Source organism: Hordeum vulgare, chromosome 1H, assembly GCF_904849725.1.
Source record: "Hordeum vulgare subsp. vulgare chromosome 1H, MorexV3_pseudomolecules_assembly, whole genome shotgun sequence".
Taxonomy (NCBI): Eukaryota; Viridiplantae; Streptophyta; class Magnoliopsida; order Poales; family Poaceae; genus Hordeum; species Hordeum vulgare.
The window spans coordinates 309194680-309216588 of NC_058518.1; positions in this window are offsets into that span (position 1 = coordinate 309194680).

Sequence of the window (21909 nt, forward strand, 5' to 3'; positions counted from 1 at the left end):
CATTGGAGCTCGAGCAGAGCTCGAGCTCGCCGTCGATCTAGCCGCCCCTTCTCCCTTCTGAGCCGCGCATTAGCTCCGCCGCATCCCCCTGAAGCTCCCTAGCCACGAGCCCGACGCTGAGATGCTGTGAAACGACGAGCAGCTGTCGTCTTCTTCCTCGGGTCACCGAAGATCGCCGCCGACGTTCTCCCTCTCGAGGCCGTCCCCGAGCAAACTAGCGCCAACACTGCACTCCCCGTGAGCATGCAGTCATTTCCCCTAAGATCTCCTCGTCGAACCCCTCCTCTAGGCCTAGTTCCACCGGAGCCCGACAAGATCCGCCGCTGCAGCTCGTCGCCGGTAGCCCTCCGGTGATCAGCTCGTCCTTCTAAGGGCATCAGCAGCTTCAGGCCGTCGCGTAGATGATGTAGGAGCTAAGAACCGTGCGTAGTTCCCTCTGTATCAAAGACCGTGATGACGCCCGAACCTTGGCCGCCGCCAAGCTCGTCGCCGGCGTCATCTCCGGCCAGTTCAGCCCCATCTAAGTGCAGAAATGGAACCGCGGGAGATGAGCCGTTCTTCTGGTGCTCTCCGCGCAGTGTTTGGCCCCCTGTGCGCCGTTTCCGAGCCCCTCCGCCGTTCTGGTGGTCGCCGGAGGCTCCCCGCCGGCGAGGACGACCTCGCCGCCGGTGGATCTCAGCTGGCCTGAGCCACTGACGGGTGGGGCCAGCCTCTGGACAGTTTAAAAATAATAAAAATAAATCAGATAAATTAATAAGACACTGACATGTGGGTCCAGTAAGATTAATCAGCTAATTAAGTTTAATCTTAATCTAAAACTGACCATAGACACTGACCAGTGGGTCCCACTGGTCAGGTTTGAATTTCAACAGCCAGTTGGACCTGCTGATGTCATGTTGATGCAGTAAAAGGATTTTCCAGTATAAAAATAATTCCAGAAATGTTTAAAACTTCAAAAATTTATAGAAATTAATCTGTAACTCCAATGAAAATAATTTATATATGAATAAGTATCAGAAAAATTCAAGGAATCTGAATATGCTATTTTCAATCATGTTTGAAAAAGTTATTGAACCCAAACATGTAGATTAATGATAAGTCAATTTTTATAAATACTTTATAAATGGAATATGGAAAGTATTTTAATTTCTTTCTGTTTGACATGATCAAACATTGTTCTAATAACAAACCAGTACCTTAACATGACATCCCATGCATGTTAACATCAAGTTGATCTGAGCATCATGTCGAATCAATTAAATCGGTATCTGAGAATACCTCGTTTGAATTGATATTTGAATGTGATTCAAATCAACTTCAAACCTAATACATGTTGATTATAATAATATATCACCTTGCATTCTCATGCCATGCTCATGCATCATCTTGATTGCATATGTTTGTTATTGATTGTTGTCATTCTTTCGGTAGGCTCCGCTCCCCTGGATTCCACCGAATATCCGTCTGACGGATATTGTCCCTCCTCTGAGCAACAAGGCAAGCAACCATTTTTGATCATCCCGATAAATCCCATGTTCTTGCTCCTGCACTTACTTATTGCATTAGGATCAAATGCTTCGACTGCTTTTGCCACGTTAGTTGAACCCACTTCCTTTGCATGACCTATCCTTGTCACAGTAAATAGCCGAACCTTGCAACCTAGCATACCTTGTAGTTGCTTGAGCCATGATGTGTCTTATCCTTCTATGCATGCTATGCTTAGAGTTGTGTATGGTCTATCATCTGGGAGATGAACAGAATTGTGAGAATGTGTTCGGTAAGCAAAGGTTGTGTGTTGGAACTTGATTTGGTAAAGGTACCGGTGAAAGGCTGTGTAGGAGTACATGGCGGGTTGTTTCATTGGAACCGTCCTTAGGAACTGAGTTCCGTGTATGTAATCCAAGACTAGATACTACCACACGTTGGGATACTTAATTGACCCTCTTGACTTATTAATCGCTTAGTACTCGGTCCAAGAGTTGCAAGTAGTTTCTGGTGTTTATAGTCATGCTGGAGGCCGTGCATGGTGCTGACCTGAGAGGTGGGCCGTGATGCGGTAGGCAGTGGCACGGTGTACCAAGTGGCACCCGGATGGTGGGCTTGGGAACACTGCGCACATCGTTTGAGGCCGTGGCGGAAACCCCGGCTGGACTTCCGTACGGGTTACTCTCAGATAGGCGATAAACCAGGACTAGGCACTAGTGTGGTTAACGGTCGTGGCCGACTCCCTCGCTAGGCTTCCGCTTGAAGGTTGCCGAGGTGCATGACGTGCACATGGCGATAAGTGGCGAGAGCGTGTGTGACGAAGTACACCCTTGCAGGGTCATGATCTATTCGAATAGCCGCGTCCGCGGATATGGACTACTTGGAGACATATGTTGTTCATAGATAACTTCAATGGCTACTCATAAAATTGTCAAGATAAGCGTGAGTGTCGTGGACGGCATTTCCGTATGGAGACAGGATGATTCCACGATGGTGTATTGTTGTGGTGTTAGTGGACTCGTGTGCGAGAAATCAAGTTGTCAAAATTATTTAAAAATGCAAGTTGTTTAGCCACGAGTCAAATGCTGGCTTTCCGCATGAAACCCCACAATACCTTATTGATACTTTGCATGAGTAGTTAGTTATCCTAAAGTTTTGCTGAGTACCTTCGTACTCATGTTTGCTTAATAAATGTTGCAGAGGTTGCTAATGACCCTAATGGAGGGTTCTTCGTAGACATCGACGACGACGAGTAGCTGGTGTCCCAGCTACGATCTGGCCCTACGTTGGATCTGTAGTATAGTCAGGCCATGTGCCTTCTAGTGGCCCTGTATGTACTCAGACAGTTTAAACTCTTCCGCTGGCTTGTAACTGAATGACTGCTATTATGGGTCGTGAGACCCTCAATGTGTAATATTATGTGTGTGGCTCTTCCGAGCCTCTTAAATAAAGTTTGTATGTTTATGGTTATGTTGTGATGCCATCGATGTATCTATACATATCGGTATGCCATGCGTACGTGTGTCGTACTTGATATGTATGGGGTTCGATTACCTAGTCGTGAACTTTAGTAGCACTCCTTACAAGGAAATGCCCCTTTGTGATCCAATGAGCCTTGGTAGTTCGCTACTGCTCCGGACACATTGGTTGACCGGCATGTGTCCTTCTCAGCTGCTGTGTCTGTCCCCTTTGGGGAAATGTCACGCGATGTAATGGAGTCCTTGTAGCTTGCTACGACTCGTCTACACTCGCTGGTGACGGACACCTGCTTTGTTGGGTCATGTATGCCTGTCCTTGTGCGGTGCTGCTACTTTGGTTTATGACTAGACATGTCGATCCGGGTTCTTTGAGATTGGAATGCTAGCGACACTATTGCATACGTGAGTCAAAAGACACGAACGGTCCTGGCTAAGGTAAGGCTGCAGCCGTGGAGTTAACCGTGCGTGAGACCGCAAAGGGATGCGATGTGTTACAGGCTGGATTCCTATGGCTTAGGATCGGGGTCCCGACAGCGTTGGTATCAGAGCCTGACTGACTGTAGCCAAACTGGTCAAAGTTGAGTCTAGAATTTCTTTAGCTATATATAAGGGAATTGTTTGTGGAAGGGAACGTAAGACTCTTGTTCTCTTCTCAAGTTATTCTATTCTGGTCATCCTCGTCTTTTCTGCGGGAATTAAGGACTAGGTTACTCATCTTCTTCTAGGCTCGTGTTTCTGATCGGTAGATTATATGACTACGGGTCAAGAGATATTGGGTTTCTTTCATTCCTAGGAAAAAGGAAGTAAGTTTGATGATCAGAGAGTTGAACTTGATAGTTGAGTGGTTACGCTATTCCATTTTTGGGTTGTCTCAAAATTTGTTTTGAGCATTTACAGCCGGTATGCTGTCCAATTTTGCATTCAGAGCTCTAATGCTTTTGCATTACTCTCTATTTACAGATGCCTGGCCGTCCTTCTCGTCAGGTGGTACGTCTGACCAGGTGCATTGACGTACCGGGTCATACGGCCATGGTGGTCAGGGTGATGTCGGTGTGCGGTTACCGCTGGTACCCTGAGTACACAGTGGAGGAACAGTACCGAGACTTCAACCAGAGTCAGTACATATGCACTGTTAGGGTATTTCCAGACTACCCTGGAGCTGAGGAGCCAATCCATTGGTCCTATGGGTTGGGAGTCACTGTTGACATGGCAGTACAAGATGCTGCCTATTCAATGCTGACCATTATGAGAGCGAGACATGCACTGCTGCAGAATTCAGAGTTCTGCTATGTTCCGGCCTCTCAGCCTGGTGAAGAGGGATACCTTAGTGGAGTCTATTTTGATTCTTCTATGGAGGATCCATTACTGCAATCCACTGTTGAGATGCTAGAGAACAGAGACAGGGATGCTCGTGCTCTCCGCATGGAGCTTTATGCTACCCGTGCCCGTCTGTGGATGGCTTTGACGCAGCTGGCACCGGTAGTCCAGACAGGGCACGGAGAGATGGAGATGTTGAACCCTGTTAGGACCCATCTTCTGGCTCACGTTGACTGGCCAGCTATAGGAGGAGTCACACCTGTTCGGGGACCCCTCTTACCACCAGTCAGGGGACCAAGGCCACATCCGTGTCCTTACGGATCCCAGGGATCTCAGGCTAGAGTGTTTCCTGATCCGCAGGTTGAGCTTCCAGGTCATGGAGGTAATCTCTATGAGATGTTCTATGCGGATGCCTGAGCTGTGAGCGGAAGGATAGTATGGTAGTAGCCGTACATTCACAGTCCTGCGTGACCTGTGAAGTATGCCTGTAATGTGAAATGAATTCCGGAGGCCTAGATAAATAATGTATAGGAAGCTTGTAAGCCTCTGATGAGTAGTTTCATAATTTCAGTAGTTTGCTCTTCGAGTAAGTTTGTACTGAACTATGTAAGGGTGTGTATGAACCATGGTGTATATATAGCAGTTGCTTGTTACTATGCTGTTCGGATATTCATTTCCGCATTCCGTGTGTTCAGTACATTCTTAATCCATAGCTAGTATTGATATGATATTGGTCTAAGCTGTGAGTTTGTTTGTCAGGATGGTGTTCACCAGGTTGAACCGTGCCCCTGGTCATGAGCAAGGCGAGGGTAGTCAAGCGTCGCAGGAAGACCTGCCTCACCCGCCCTCTCTGGCGGAAGTGATGCTTGAGGCAGAGAGAAACAAAAGGGAGACCAACCGACTGTTAGAGCGTATTGAGCAGAATACGGCTCGTCAGCCTAGGAATGCTGCAGTGTCCCTCAACGACTTTGTGAAGCTGAATCCTCCAAAGTTTCATCATTCCGTCGATCCCCTCGACGCTGATGACTGGCTGTGCAGCATCTCACGCAAGATTCGCTCTGCGAATGTGTCTGAGGCCGACAAGGTGACCTTTGGGGCATATTTCCTGGAGGGACCCGCCAATCTATGGTGGGAGAATTTTTGAAGCAATGCGTCCCGCTGAACCAGCAGCCACATGGGCAGACTTCAGTGCAGTCTTCCGTCTGCACCATATTCCAGAGGGCCTGATGGACAGAAAGAGAGAAGAGTTATGTGCCTTCACTCAGGGCAAGTTGACTGTGGATGCCTATAGTCGCGAGTTCGGTAATCTCGCCCGCTATGCAACAGAGGAGGTGTCTACTGACGCCAAGAAGCAAGCAAGATTCCGTAAGGGTTTGAGCCCTGAGCTCCGTCGTGAACTGCACCTCCATGAGTGTGCAAGCTTTCAAGCCCTGGTCAACAAGGCGATCAGTGCCGAGACTGGTCATACTGACTTCGAAGCCACAAGGAAGCACTCTCGTGATTTTGGCTCGTCTTCTGGTTCCGCGTTTCCAAAATGTAGGCTGTGGGTTCCGAACAGTTCTCTGCCGCCAAGATACACTCCGAGGCCATCCTACGTGGCGCCTCAGACGAAGAAGGCCAACCCTCCAGCAAAAGCTTATGGTGGTCCAGCTAGCAATGATGCACCACGTGCCAACCAAGTGATATGCTACAAGTGTGGAGAACCAGGGCACTATTCCTGTGAGTGTCCTCAAAATGTGGGTGCCAAGCAACCCGGAAAGTCCGTCGGGCAAGCCATGTCGGGCAAAGCTTACTATGTGAAGCCAACTCCTGCACGTGGCCGTGTGAACTATGTGTCAGCAGAAGAAGCTGCAGAGGATCCCGACGTCATGCTGGGTACGCTTTTTGTTAATCATCACCCAGCGTCCGTTCTCTTTGACACTGGGTCTTCTCATTCCTTCATTTCAGAAAGTTATGCATAGTTGCATAACATGTCTTTTTGTGATATGCCAATTCCATTGGTTGTCCAAACTCCTGGTAGTAAATGGCAAACCTCTAGGATAACCTATGACAATGAAATTCTAGTAGACAGGCTAGTTTTTCTAGCCTCATTGATAGCCTTGAAGTCATCAGATATTAATATCATCTTGGGCATGGACAGGATGTCAGCTCACTATGCCAAGATTGATACTCATTCTAGAAATGTCTAGCTTACCCATCCCTCGGGTGAGATAGTAAATGTCTCTACTCGAGTTGCCAAATGCCAACTCTTTTCCCTAAATGCCAACCCTCTTCCGGAACTTCAAGATATTCCGGTAGTCCGTGACTTCCCGGATGTTTTTCCAGAGGAACTGCCAGGAATTCCACCTCACAGAGATGTAGAGTTTGTGATAGATCTTGTTCCGGGAACTATCCCAATAGCCAGAAGACCTTATAAGATGGCACCCCTGGAGCTAGCCGAACTTAAGAAGCAATTAGATGAGGCCTTGAACAAAGGTTTCATTCGTCCTAGCTCTTCTCCTTGGGCTTGTCCCGTCCTCTTCGTCAAGAAGAAAGACGGAACGGATCGGATGGTTGTAGATTACCGACCAGTTAATCTGGTCACCATAAAGAACAAGTATCCGCTTCCCAGGATCAACGACCTGTATGATCAGCTCGCTGGATCCTCAATCTTCTCCAAAATGGATTTGAGGTTGGGATACCATCAAATCAAGATCAAGAACGGGGACATTCCAAAAACGGCTTTTGTTACTCGTTATGGCCAATACGAGTACATCGTCATGTCCTTCGGTTTAACCAATGCCCCAGCCACCTTCTCTCATCTGATGAATTCACTCTTCATGGAGTATTTGGATAAATTCGCCGTGGTATACCTCAATGATATTCTCATCTACTCGAAGAACGAACAAGAACATGCCGAGCATCTAAGGCTGGTATTGATGAAACTTCGAGAGCATCGCCTTTATGCCAAGATTTCAAAATGTGAATTCTGGTTACCAGAAGTGACCTATCTAGGCCACGTTATCTCTGGTAAGGGCATTGCTGTCAATCCTGAGAGAGTTCAAGCTGTCCTTGATTGGACTCAACCTGAATCGGTTAAGCAAGTTAGGAGTTTTCTTGGTCTAGCGAGCTATTCTCGCCGCTTTGTCGAGAATTTCTCGAAGGTTGCAAAGCCTCTAACTGAACTCCTCAAGAAGGATAAAAAGTTCGAGTGGACACCACAGTGTGAGCATAGTTTTCAGGAACTGAAAAGACGTCTGACTTCCGCACCTGTGTTGTTATCTATTGCGATGCCTCGCGACAAGGATTAGGTTGCATTCTCATGCAAGATCGTCATGTGATCGCATACGCATCTCGACAGTTGCGTCCACATGAGGATAATTATCCCACACATGACCTTGAGCTTGCAGCTGTGGTCCATGCACTAAAAACCTGGCGACATTACCTTTTGGGTAATCGTTGCGAAATATTCACTGATCACCAAAGTCTGAAATATATCTTCACCTAGTCGGATTTGAATCTCAGGCAAAGACGGTGGGTTGAGTTGATCTCGGATTACGACATAGGGATAACTCACAACCCGGGGAAGGCCAATGTTATGGCCGATGCACTAAGTCGTAAATCTTATTGTAACAATTTGATGCTACAACAAGGTCAACCACATCTCTATGAGGACTTTCGGAAGTTGAATCTTCATATTGTTCCTCAAGGATTCCTTTCTACCCTGGTGGCGAAGCCTACTCTTAGGGATCAAATCATAGCCGTGCATGCCTATGATAAGGGTATATCCCGGATCAAGGAGAATATCGCTAGCGGCAACGCTAGGGATTTCTCCATCAATGAGAAAGGTGTTGTGTTCTTTCAGAACCGTTTAGTGGTTCCCAAGAGCAAACGTCTGCGGCAATTGATCCTTAAGGAGGATCATGATTCTCCTCTCACCATTCATCCTGGTAGTACTAAGATGTATCAGGACCTACACCAGAGGTTCTGGTGGACTAGGATGAAGAGAGAAATTGCTGAGTTCGTTGCTAACTGCGACGTTTGTCGTCGAGTTAAGGCAGAACATCAAAGGCCTGATGGCACCCTTCAACCTCTAGCTATTCCTGAATGGAAATGGGATAAAGTTAGGATGGATTTCATTACCGGATTTCCCAAGACCAAGAAAGGAAATAATGCTATCTTTGTGGTCATTGACTGTCTTTCCAAAGTGGCTCATTTTCTTCCCGTCCGTGAGATTATAACAGCTAGCCAGCTAGCAGAGTTATATATCTCCCGAATAGTGTCTCTTCATGGTGTTCCCCTGGAGATTAACTCGGACCGTGGGAGTATCTTTACTTCTCGCTACTGGGAAAGTTTTCAGAATGCCATGGGGACTCACTTATCTTTTAGCACTGCTTTCCATCCCCAATCAAGTGGTCAAGTAGAAAGAGTGAATCAAATCCTAGAAGATATGCTCCGAGCTTGTGTTATATCATTCGGTATGAATTGGGAGAAGTGTCTTCCATGCGCCGAATTTGCTTATAACAATAGTTACTAATCAAGCTTCGGCAAAGCCCCTTTTGAAGTTCTCTATGGACGAAGATGTCGAACACCTCTTAATTGGTCAGAAACCGGAGAGAGGCAACTCTTTGGCCCGGATATGATCCAGGATGCAGAAGAGCAGGTTCGCATCATTCGTGAAAAGTTGAAAACAGCCCAGTCTCATCAAAAGAGCCAATATGATCGTCATCATAAGGTTGTGACCTTTGAAGTTGACGAGAAGGCTTACCTTCGGGTTACACCTTTGAAGGGTACCCATCGATTCGGTATCAAGGGCAAGTTGGCTCCTCGTTACATTGGTCCTTTTCGCGTTCCTGCCAAACGAGGAGAAGTTGCCTACCAGTTGGAACTTCCTCCGCATCTTTCCAAGGTTCATGATGTTTTCCACGTCTCGCAACTCAGGCGTTGCTTTTCGGATCCTATCCGTGAAGTGGACCACGAAACGCTTGATCTCCAAGATAACCTTTCATACCGACAATACCCCGTGTGTATTCTTGATCAAGCTGAGCATACCACTCGACGTCGAAACCTCAAGTTTCTTAAAGTTCAATGGTCAAATCATTCCGAAAAGGAGGCAACTTGGGAAAGAGAGGATCGTCTCCGACTTGAGTATCCTGCGTTATTCCCGACGACTTCTAAATCTCGGGACAAGATTCTTTTGAGTGGGGGTGAGTTGTCACATCCCTGACACCTTAAGCAAGTTAGTCTTGTGCTCATGTTTTCTTTGCATTGCATCTAAGAAACTTTCAACAAGAACAAAGATAGAGATGAAGGAAAATGCTAAAACCCTAGCCACTTCTTAAAGTAAGGGAAAATTCAAACTAGTCAAAATCAATGAATCCAAAATGGCCTCAAGAAAAGTTCAAACTTTCTGATAAATCATGAAAGTAAATGAGCAATGAAGAAAACCTTTTTCTTGACAATTTAAGCATTTTAAATAAATGCAAAAAGCTACTGGTTTCAAGTTTTAAATTTTAAATCAGAAACTTTAAACTTTCAAAAATGTTGAAAACTTTAGGAATGGTTGGAAATGTTCCAACAAATATTCTAGGGTGCTAAACATAGTTTTTACAATTTATTTGGGAGTTGAAATAAATAGAAAATCAGAGAAATAGCAAAACAGAAAGAAAATGAAAACCTTACCTATCGCCTAGCCGGCCCAGCCCATCTCCTCCGGTCGTCTCCCACCTCGCTAGTAGGAGCAGGAGGTGGCCGCCGCGTACTCCGGCGAGGCCACGCACCTGTGCGCCTGCGTGGCCGCCGCCTCGCGCTGGCAAGCCCGGGGATAAGCTCCCGAGCCCGTGGCTATCCATTCCCAGCGCCAGTTGCCCCCCTCCTCTCGGATCTCTCCTCCCTCCTTCTGCCGCCATTGGAGCCCGAGCAGAGCTCGAGCTCACCGTCGATCTAGCCGCCCCTTCTCCCTTCTGAGCCGCGCATTAGCTCCGCCGCATCCCCCTGAAGCTCCCTAGCCACGAGCCCGACGCCGAGATGCAGTGAAATGGCGAGCAGCTGTCGTCTTCTTCCTCGGGTCACCGAAGATCCCCGCCAACGTTCTCCCTCTCCAGGCCGTCCCCCAGCAAACTAGCGCCACCACTGCACTCCCCGTGAGCATGCGGTCATTTCCCCTAAGATCTCCCCGTCGATCCCCTCCTCTAGGCCTAGTTCCACCGGAGCCCGACAAGATCCGTCGATGCAGCTCGTCGCCGGTAGCCCTCCGGTAGCCCTCCGGTGATCAGCTCGTCCTTCTGAGGGCATCAGCAGCTTCAGGCCGTCGCGTAGATGCTGTAGGAGCTAGGAACCGTGCGTAGTTCCCTCTGTATCAAAGACCGCGATGACGCTCGAACCTTGGCCGCCGCCAAGCTCGTCGCCGGCGTCATCTCCGGCCAGTTCAGCCCCATCTAAGTGCAGAAATGGAACCGCGGGAGATGAGCCGTTCTTCTGGTGCTCTCCGCGCAGCGTTTGGCCCCCTGTGCGCCGTTTCCGAGCCCCTGCGCCGTTCTGGTGGTCGCCGGAGGCTCCCTGCCGGCGAGGACGACCTCGCCGCCGGTGGATCTCAGCTGGCCTGAGCCACTAACGGGTGGGGCCAGCCTCTGGACAGTTTAAAAATAATAAAAATAAATCAGATAAATTAATAAGACACTGACATGTGGGTCCAGTAAGATTAATCAGCTAATTAAGTTTAATCTTAATCTAAAACTGACCAAAGACACTGACCAGTGGGTCCCACTGGTCTGGTTTGACTTTCAACGACCAGTTGGACCTGTTGATGTCATGCTGATGCAGTAAAAGGATTTTCCAGTATAAAAATAATTCCAGAAATGTTTAAAACTTCAAAAATTCATAGAAATTAATCTGTAACTCCAATGAAAATAATTTATATATGAATAAGTATCAGAAAAATTCAAGGAATCCGAATATGCTATTTTCAATCTTGTTGAAAAAGTTACACAACCCAAACATGTAGATTAATGAATAAGTCAATTTTTATAAATACTTTATAAATGGAATATGGAAAGTATTTAAATTTCTTTCTGTTTGACATGATCATACATTGTTCTAATAACAAACCAGTACCTTAACATGACATCCCATGCATGTTAACATCAAGTTGATCTGAGCATCCAGTCGAATCAATTAAATCGGTATCCGAGAATACCTTGTTTGAATTGATATTTGAATGTGATTCAAATCAACTTCAAACCTAATACATGTTGATTATAATAATATATCACCTTGCATTCTCATGCCATGCTCATGCATCATCTTGATTGCATATATTTGTTATTGATTGTTGTCATTCTTTCGGTAGGCTCCGCTCCCCCGGATTCCACCGAATATCCGTCTGACGGATATTGTCCCTCCTCTGAGCAACAAGGCAAGCAACCATTTTTGATCATCCCGATAAATCCCATGTTCTTGCTCCTGCACTTAATTATTGCATTAGGATCAAATGCTTCAACTGCTTTTGCCACGTTAGTTGAACCCACTTCCTTTGCATGACCTATCCTTGTCACAGTAAATAGCCGAACCTTGCAACCTAGCATACCTTGTAGTTGCTTGAGCCATGATGTGTCTTATCCTGCTATGCATGCTATGCTTAGAGTTGTGTATGGTCTGTCATCTGGGAGATGAATAGAATTGTAAGAATGTGTTCGGTAAGCAAAGGTTGTGTGTTGAACTTGATTTGGTAAAGGTACCGGTGAAAGGCTGTGTAGGAGTACATGGCGGGTTGTTTCATTGGAACCGTCCTTAGGAACTGAGTTCCGTGTATGTAATCCAAGACTAGATACTACCACACGTTGGGATACTTAATTGACCCTCTTGACTTATTAATCGCTTAGTACTCGGTCCAGGAGTTGCAAGTAGTTTCTGGTGTTTATGGTCATGCTGGAGGCCGTGCATGGTGCTGACCTGAGAGGTGGGCCGTGATGCGGTAGGCAGTGGCACGGTGTACCAAGTGGCACCCGGATGGTGGGCTTGGGAACCCTGCGCACATCGTTTGAGGCCGTGGCGGAAACCCCGGCCGGACTTTCGTACGGGTTACTCTCAGATAGGCGATAAACCTGGACTAGGCACTAGTGTGGTTAACGGTCGTGGCCGACTCCCTCGCTAGGCTTCCGCTTGAAGGTTGCCGAGGTGCATGACGTGCACATGGCGATAAGTGGTGAGAGCGTGTGTGACGAAGTACACCCCTGCAGGGTTATGATCTATTCGAATAGCCGCGTCCGCGGATATGGACTACTTGGAGACATATGTTGTTCATAGATAACTTCAATGGCTACTCATAAAATTGTCAAGATAAGCATGAGTGTTGTGGACGGCATTTCCGTATGCAGACGGAATGATTCCACGATGGTGTATTGTTGTGGTGTTAGTGGACTCGTGTGCGAGAAATCAAGTTGTCAAAATTATTTAAAAATGCAAGTTGTTTAGCCACGAGTCAAATGCTGGCTTTCCGCATGAAACCCCACAATACCTTATTGATACTTTGCATGAGTAGTTAGTTATCCTAAAGTCTTGCTGAGTACCTTCGTACTCATGTTTGCTTAATAAATGTTGCAGAGGTTGCTAATGACCCTACTGGAGGGTTCTTCGTAGACATCGACGACGACGAGTAGCTGGTGTCCCAGCTACGATCTGGCCCTACGTTGGATCTGTAGCATAGTCAGGCCATGTGCCTTCTAGTTGCCCTGTCTGTACTCAGACAGTTTAAACTCTTCCGCTGGCTTGTAACTGAATGACTACTATTATGGGTCGTGAGACCCTTAATGTGTAATATTATGTGTGTGGCTCTTCCGAGCCTCTTAAATAAAGTTTGTATCTTTATGGTTATGTTGTGATGCCATCGATGTATCTATACATATCGGTATGCCATGCGTACGTGTGTCGTACTTGATATGTATGGGGTTTGATTACCTAGTCGTGAACATTAGTAGCACTCCTTACAAGGAAATGCCCCTTTGTGATCCAATGAGCCTTGGTAGTTCGCTACTGCTCCGGACACATTGGTTGACCGGCATGTGTCCTTCTCAGCTGCTGTGTCTGTCCCCTTTGGGGAAATGTCACGCGATGTAATGGAGTCCTTGTAGCTCGCTATGACTCGTCTACACTCGCTGGTGACCGACACCTGCTTTGTAGGGTCATGTATGCCTGTCCTTGTGCGGTACTGCCACTTTGGTTTGTGACTAGACATGTCGATCCGGGTTCTTTGACATTGGAATGCTAGCGACACTATTGCATACGTGAGTCAAAAGACGCGAACGGTCCCGGCTAAGGTAAGGCTGCAGCCGTGGAGTTCACCGTGCGTGAGACCGCAAAGGGATGCGTTGTGTTACAGGCTGGATTTCTATGGCTTAGGATCGGGGTCCCGACAGCGTTGGTATCAGAGCCTGACTGACTGTAGCCAAACTGGTGGAAGTTGAGTCTAGAATTTCTTTAGTTATATATAAGGGAATTGTTTGTGGAAGGGAACGTAAGACTCTTGTTCTCTTCTCAAGTTATTCTATTCTGGTCATCCTCGTCTTTTCTGCGGGAATTAAGGACTAGGTTACTCATCTTCTTCTAGGCTCGTGTTTCTGATCGGTAGATTATAGGACTACGGGTCAAGAGATATTGGGTTTCTTTCATTCCTAGGAAAAAGGAAGTAAGTTTGATGATCAGAGAGTTGAACTTGATAGTTGAGTGGTTACGCTATTCCATTTTTGGGTTGTCTCAAAATTTGTTTTGAGCATTTACAGCCGTTATGCTGTCCAATTTTGCATTCAGAGCTCTAATGCTTTTGCATTACTCTCTATTTACAGATGCCTGGCCGTCCTTCTCGTCAGATGGTACGTCTGACCAGGTGCATTGATGTACCGGGTCATACGGCCATGCTGGTCAGGGTGCTGTCGGTGTGCGGTTATGGTTTCCTGATCATGGGCATTAGATGTCATTGATAACGGGATCACATCATTGGGAGAATGATGTGATGGACAAGACCCAATCCTAAGCCTAGCACTAGATCGTATTGTTCGTATGCTAATGCTTTTCTAATGTCAAGTATCTTTTCCTTCGACCGTGAGATTGTGCAACTCCCGGATACCGTAGGAGTGCTTTGGGTGTATCAGACGTCACAACGTAACTAGGTGACTATAAAGGTGCACTACGGGTACCTCCGAAAGTGTCTGTTGGGTTGGCATGAATCGAGATCGGGATTTGTCACTCCGTGTGACGGAGAGGTATCTCTGGGCCCACTCGGTAGAACATCATCATGAGCTCAATGTGACTAAGGAGTTAGTCGCACGATGACGTGCTACGGAATGAGTAAAGAGATTTACCGGTAACGAGATTGAACAAGGTATAGGTATACCGACGATCGAATCTCGGGCAAGTTCTATACCGACAGACAAAGGGAATCGTATACGGGATTGATTGAATCCTTGACATCGTGGTTCATCCGATGAGATCATCATGGAGCAAGTGGGAGCCACCATGAGATCATCTGATGGTTATTGGCCAGAGAGGTGTCTCGGTCATGTGTGCCTGTCTCCCGAACCCGTAGGGTCTACACACTTAAGGTTCGATGATGCTAGGGTTATAGGGAATTATTATACGAGGTTACCAAAAGTTGTTCGGAGTCCCGGATGAGATCCCGGACGTCACGAGGAGCTCTGGAATGGTCCGGAGGTAAAGGATGATATATAGGACGGATGGTTTCGGACACTGGAAGTGTTTCGGGCATCACCGGTAACGTACCGGGACCACCGGGACCACCGGAGGTGGCCCCGGGGGACCACCGAAGGGGGGCAACGACCCCGGGAGGTAAGGTGGGCCAAGTGGGGGTGGCAACCAGCCCCTAGGTGGGCTGGTGTGCCTCCCCACTCAGCCCATGGCGCAAGGGAAAGAAAAAGGGGGGCAAACCCTAGGCCAGGTGGGCCTAAGGCCCACCAGTGGGTGCGCCACCCCCTCCTCCCCCTCTGGCCGCCGCACCACCCATCTGGGAGGGCTGCCGCACCCCCTAGGGTGGGAACCCTAGGGGTGGCACCCCCTCTCCCCTTCCCCTATATATAGTGGGCACTTTTGGCCTTTGGAGGACACGGTTTTTCATCTCCCTCGGCGCAGCCCTGCTCTTCTTCCTCCTCCTCTCCGCCGGTGCTTGGCGAAGCCCTGCCGGGAGACCTCGTCTCTCCACCGACACCACGCCGTCGTGTTGCTGGACTTCTTCCCCAACCTCTCCATCCTCCTTGCTAGATCAAGGTGCGGGAGACGTCACCGGGCTGCACGTGTGTTGAACGTGGAGGTGTCGTTGTTCGGCACTAGATCGGAATCGCCGTGAGTACGACTCCATCAACCGCGTTCTAGCAACGCTTCCGCTTAGCGATCTTCAAAGGTATGAAGATGCTCTTACCCCTCTCTCGTTGCTGGTCTCTCCATAGGAAGATCTGAACATGCGTAGGAAATTTTTTGAATTTATGCTACGTTACCCAACAGTGGCATCCGAGCCAGGTTTTCTATGCGTAGATTCTATGCACGAGTAGAACACAAAAGTTGTGGGCGATGGTTTGTCAATTTTCTTACCGTTACTAGTCTTATTATTTTCCGGCGGTATTGTGGGATGAAGCGGCCTGGACCAACCTTACACGTATGCTTACGTGAGACTGGTTCCACCGACAGACATGCACATCGTGCATAAATGTGGCTAGCGGGTGTCTGTCTCTCCTACTCTAGTCGGATTGGATTTGATGAAAAGGGTCCTTATGAAGGGTAAATAGCTTTGGCATATCATCGTTGTGGCTGTCACGTAGGTAAGAAGGCGTTCTTGCTAGAAAATGATGATCGAGACACGATGATGGAGATCATGGTGTCACGCCGGTGACGATGATGATCATGCGATGCCTGAAAATGGAGATCGAAAGAGCAAAGATGATAATGGCCATATCATGTCACTATATGATTGCATTGTGATGTTTATCATGTTTTACATCTTATTGCTTAAAATGACGGTAGCATAATAAGATGATCCCTCTTAAAATTTTGAGAACGTATTCCCCTAAGTGTGCATCGTTGCGAAGGTTCGTTGTCTCGAAGCACCACGTGATGATCGGGTGTGATAGATTCTAACATTCGCATACAACGAGTGTAAGCCAGATTTACACACGCGAAACACCTAGGTTGAATCGACGAGCTTAGCATGTACAGACATGACCTCAAATACAAGAGACCGAAAGGTCGAACATGAGTCGTATGGTTGAATACGATCAGCATGAAGTTGCTCACCATGGTGACTAGTCCGTCTCACGTGATGATCGGACACGGGTTAGTCAACGTGGATCATGTATCACTTAGATGACTAGAGGGATGTCGATTTAAGTGGGAATTCATACTTAATTTGATTAAATGAACTTAATTGTCATGAACTTAGTCTAAATGTTGTCTTTACAAATATTGTAGATGTCCAACGTCAACCTCAACTTCAACGCATTCCTAGAGAAAAACAAGCTGAAAGATGATGGTAGCAACTATGCGGACTGGGTTCGCAACCTGAAGCTCATCCTTGAAGCAGGTAAAAAGGCTTATGTCCTTAATGCGCCGCTAGGTGACCCTCCCTCTCCCGCAGCAGCCCAGGACATTCTAAACGTCTGGCAAGCGCGGAGTGATGACTACTCTCTGGTGAGGTGTGGCATGTTATACAGTTTAGAAACGGGGCTCCAAAGACGTTTTGAGCAACACGGGGCATATGAGATGTTCCAAGAGCTGAAGCTAGTTTTTCAAGCTCATGCCCGTGTCGAGAGATATGAAGTCTCCGACAAGTTCTTCAGCTGTAAGATGGAGGAGAACAGTTCTGTCAGTGAGCACATACTCAAAATGTCTGGGTTACACGGTCGTCTGACTTCACTTGGAGTCGAACTTCCGGATGATGCTATCATTGACAGAATCCTCCAGTCTCTCCCACCAAGCTACAAATGCTTTGTGCTTAACTACAACATGCAAGGGATGGAGAAAACCATTCCCGAGTTGTACTCGATGCTCAAGTCTGCAGAAGTAGAAATCAAGAAGGAGCATCAAGTGTTGATGGTCAACAAGACCACTAGTTTCAAGAAAGGCACGGGTAAGAAGAACTTCAAGAAAGACGGCAAAGATGTTGCCGCGCCCGGTAAGCCAGATGCCGGGAAGAAGAAAAAGAACGGACCCAAGCCTGAGACTGAGTGCTTCTATTGCAAGGGAAAGGGTCACTGGAAGCGGAACTGCCCCAAATACTTAGCGGACAAGAAGGCCGGCAACGTTAAAGGTATATGTGATATACATGTTATTGATGTGTACCTTACCAGCGCTCGTAGTAGCTCCTGGGTATTTGATACCGGTGTTGTTGCTCACATTTGCAACTCAAAGCAGGAACTGCGGAATAAGCGGAGACTGGCCAAGGACGAGGTGACGATGCGCGTCGGGAATGGTTCAAAGGTCGATGTGATCGCCGTCGGCACGCTACCTCTACATCTACCGTCGAGATTAGTTTTAAACCTTAATAATTGTTATTTAGTACCAGCTTTAAGCATGAACATTGTATCAGGGTCTTGCTTAATGCGAGACGGCTACTCATTTAAGTCAGAGAATAATGGTTGTTCTATTTATATGAGTGATATGTTTTATGGTCATGCTCCGCTGGTAAATGGTTTATTCTTGATGAATCTCGATCGTGATGTTACACATATTCATAGTGTGAGTACCAAAAGATGCAAAGTTGATAATGATAGTCCCACATACTTGTGGCACTGCCGCCTTGGTCATATCGGCGTTAAGCGCATGAAGAAGCTCCATACTGATGGACTATTAGAGTCTCTTGACTTTGAATCATTTGACACATGCGAACCGTGCCTCATGGGCAAGATGACTAAGACTCCATTCTCAGGAATAATGGAGAGAGCAACCGACTTATTGGAAATAATACATACTATTGTGTGTGGTCCAATGAACGTCGAAGCTCGCGGTGGTTATCGTTATGTTCTCACTCTCACTGATGATTTGAGTAGGTATGGGTATATCTACTTGATGAAGCACAAATCTGAGACGTTTGAAAAGTTCAAGGAATTTCAGAGTGAGGTTGAGAATCAACGTGACAAAAAAATTAAATGTCTACGATCTGATCTGACCCCAAATAACCCAAAAACCCTGTCTGTCCAGAATCAAGTTAGAGAAACTCTACATAGCAAAGTTTGTCCAATGAGGCTAAAACTTTGCAGTACTGCCTAATACCTCAAATGAGGGTTATACACCAAAAATGGGATTTGTGGGACTTAGATTGCCCACACTCCCTTTGGAAGGAACAAATCTGGTCATATTGGAGTGATTTCAAGTTTACAAAGCTAAACTTGTCCTTTGGAGCTCAAATTTGGTGGAACTCCATGGTTTACCACCAAAACCAAACCTGTTAAGTCTCAGCACCAGTGGTGGGGTGCAACCCCCTGTGCCCACTGTCGAACACCTTTTGACAGATAGGAAAAAGCCACCTTAGCCACAGCTAAACCCAACTCCTTTGCTTTAAACTTTTAGATTAAGTAGCCAACACCTGTATCTAACCCCAGTCAACTAGCCCTTCACTAGTTCAAAGTGGAAAGGCCAAAAAACCCAATTTAGACCTCAGTTCATGACTGACAGCACCAGTATTTCTTGCCTCCTTTGACCAGCCGAAGCTCCCACTAAAACCAAACGGCTAGCCACACCCCCAGCAAGTGCCAGGACATGCTAGACACGTCCAAAGTGCCCCAGAGCGCACCAGCATGCCGTGGCATGCCAAAACTGCGCTCTAGGCGCGCTACAGGGAGTCACCGAGGTGGGGGCGACGCCCTCGGCCATTTCCAGCCTCCCCCGAGATGCCCAACCTCCTCCCCGACAGCCTCTCTGCGTTGGGAAAGCCTCAGGGCCCTCCTCCCTCGCGCAAGAGCTCGCGCAACGCGTGCCCGCACGCTCCAGAACCGACCAAGCTTGCGCGGCCATGAATGCTCGCCTTCTCTCTCCCTCTCTGTGTTGCACACGGTTCGGGCGGTCCAATACCACGTCCTGAGACCGTGGTTTCAACCCCGACCTCTTTCTGCGCCCCCATGCGCGCCACGGTGAGTCACCCGCGCTCCCGAATCTGCTCACCGTTGCGGGCCTATAAATATCCCTCCTCCTCACTCCAGCACCCCTCAGATAGCTTCGCCACATCCACTAGCACCTCCCTAGCTGCCCCAGCAAACCAGCAAAGCCCCGGTGCTCGAGATCGACCGAGGCCCCTCCGCCTCGGAGCTCCGGTCGATCTCTGGCTACACGACGGCTCCTGCGCCCCCCGACCCACCAAACTGACCCCCTTGATCCCAGGAAGCTTTCCCCCAACTCGCCCGAGCTTTCCCGTGTCTCTAGCCACCCACTCGACCACTTCCCGAAACCCCTCCGCCACGGCCTCCTCGTCGCCGGCGAACCCCTGCCTCCCCATCGTTGTTTCGAGCATCGGCAGGTAGGCGACGGTCAGGCAGACCCATTCCCGTGTTCATTGGAGCTTGAGCGCGTCGGCAACCTCATCGGCGTCCTCGTCCTCCTCTCTGGCTAGAGGTAGGAGACGACCCCGACGGGTGTGCCCCACCTGTCGGTGGCCCAACCTCCACCCCCGTGCTGGCCTCAGCCACTGACCGCAGGGCCCCGCATGTCAGGTTCAAACCTGACGGCACACGCGCCTGGGCCAGCCCAGCTCTGGGCCGAGTCAGGCCAGGAGCTGGTCTGTTTTCTTTTTATTTTTAAAACATGGATTACTAAGATTTTTATAAAAACATTTAACCAGTGTAAAAATATAATTCTTCCACTCTTATTTTTGTAAAAATGTGTATTATTTAATGATATGCTTAGATGAATTTTTCTAGCAACTATTCTATTTTATAAAAATAAAAAGGGCTAAAATGGAATAGTTTTGCTTCTGCTTGGTTGTTTTCAAAAATATTTCTTCAAGGAAAACTAAGACAAATATTTTTTAAATGATATCTTAGATTTATCAGTAATAGGGAACATTTTTAAAATGACTTTGTGGACTGTTGCTCTGTGAGTTATTTCTTATTTATTGTTTTATCGACGATAGAAAATCCGTGTGACGAGGGAATCGGAGCGGAAGACCTCGAAGACCCCAGATACTTAGCTGACCAAGGCAAGCAGCCCTTTGACCATGTCTGAGCATATGTTACTTTGCACGTTAAATAGCAAGTATTCCCGTTGCATATGATCATAAGTGCCGGTAATCATTCAATATGATTTTTACCGAAGGCTCCCCCGGAGCACATGCATTGAGCTTGACTCTACCCCTTAGGGTCATGATAATACCATGTTGACAAGTAAAGATAGAAGTAGTATTATTCATGAGCAGGATGTTGTCATAAAGCAAGAGTTTATGAAAACCCCATCGGGTGCCATTAATGCCCGAGGGTGATGATGAGTTAGGTGGTCACTTTTGGTGAAGTGATGCACCCGGTATTTGTGTGAGTAAGGTTTCGGAAATGGGATTAGATTTTTGATGTGTTGACCGTCCCAACCTTACCAGTACCACCACGTTACCCCTTATGGGACGGGCCTATGTTAATTACTCTGGTCAGTGCTAGCAAAGAGCCACATTACTAGTGCTGGGAGTGATATTTGGTCACTCTCATGATGGGGTCGTGCCGGGTAGGACGACTATGCCATTTTTATGAGTTCTAGTCACACCGTTGGTCCCCGCATGGTTGGTACTGTCCAGAGTTGGTGCTCGTAAGACGTACAACATGTGGGCTGGGTACCAATCAAGTGGACCTCTTTGTCTAGTATCGTTAGGGGAAAGGCATTGATCGGGTACTTACCTCGGGTATATGATATACCGCGAGTCGTGGATGACACGGAAGTTTTCTGGATCTCGTAGGTGCAGCGTACTACCTCTGCAGAGTGTAAACTATTCGAATAGCCGTGTCCACGGTCAAGGACAGTTGGGTAATCCTGCTTAAACTACATCCTGATATTTCCGCATAAACCAAGTGTGCGTGAGTGTGAGTGTGTGTGTGGAGATAAGAGAAGTGTTGCTATGATAGCAATGATATGACCAAGTTTGGTGACTTGGCATATAGGGTGAACCCGGATGGTTCAGCCCTCAACAGATATATTGATATATGTAACCTGTTCTTCAAGAGTAATTCTTTAACTTGATGCATATTCATGATCATTCCTCCCAGATGAATTACACTAAAGATGCATGATATTGTTATCCTTCACTTTCATTGTTCATATCATGGGCTGTTTGCTAGTACATTCAAAGTACTCATTGGCTTGCCACTGGTTATGTTATTGACCAGACATAGAAGGACGAGAGTTTGGAGATGAGTATGTCTTTGGCGACACCCCTGAGAACTAGGACGCTTCCGAGTCAGAATGCCTGTCGGTGTAGGCTTGATGGCATGGGCACCCGCTTAGCCCTATGTTTTCCGCTATTAGTGTATTCGTGTGATTTGGCCTTAGGCCCTGTCTTGTGAACTTGACCTTCCGGTCACCTGTTTTAATAATCGGTACTTGGATGTAAGACTCTTTATTCAGTATCTGTGTTTGGTGAGCATTGATCTCTGGGATCACTTAGCACGGTGATTCTCGACTA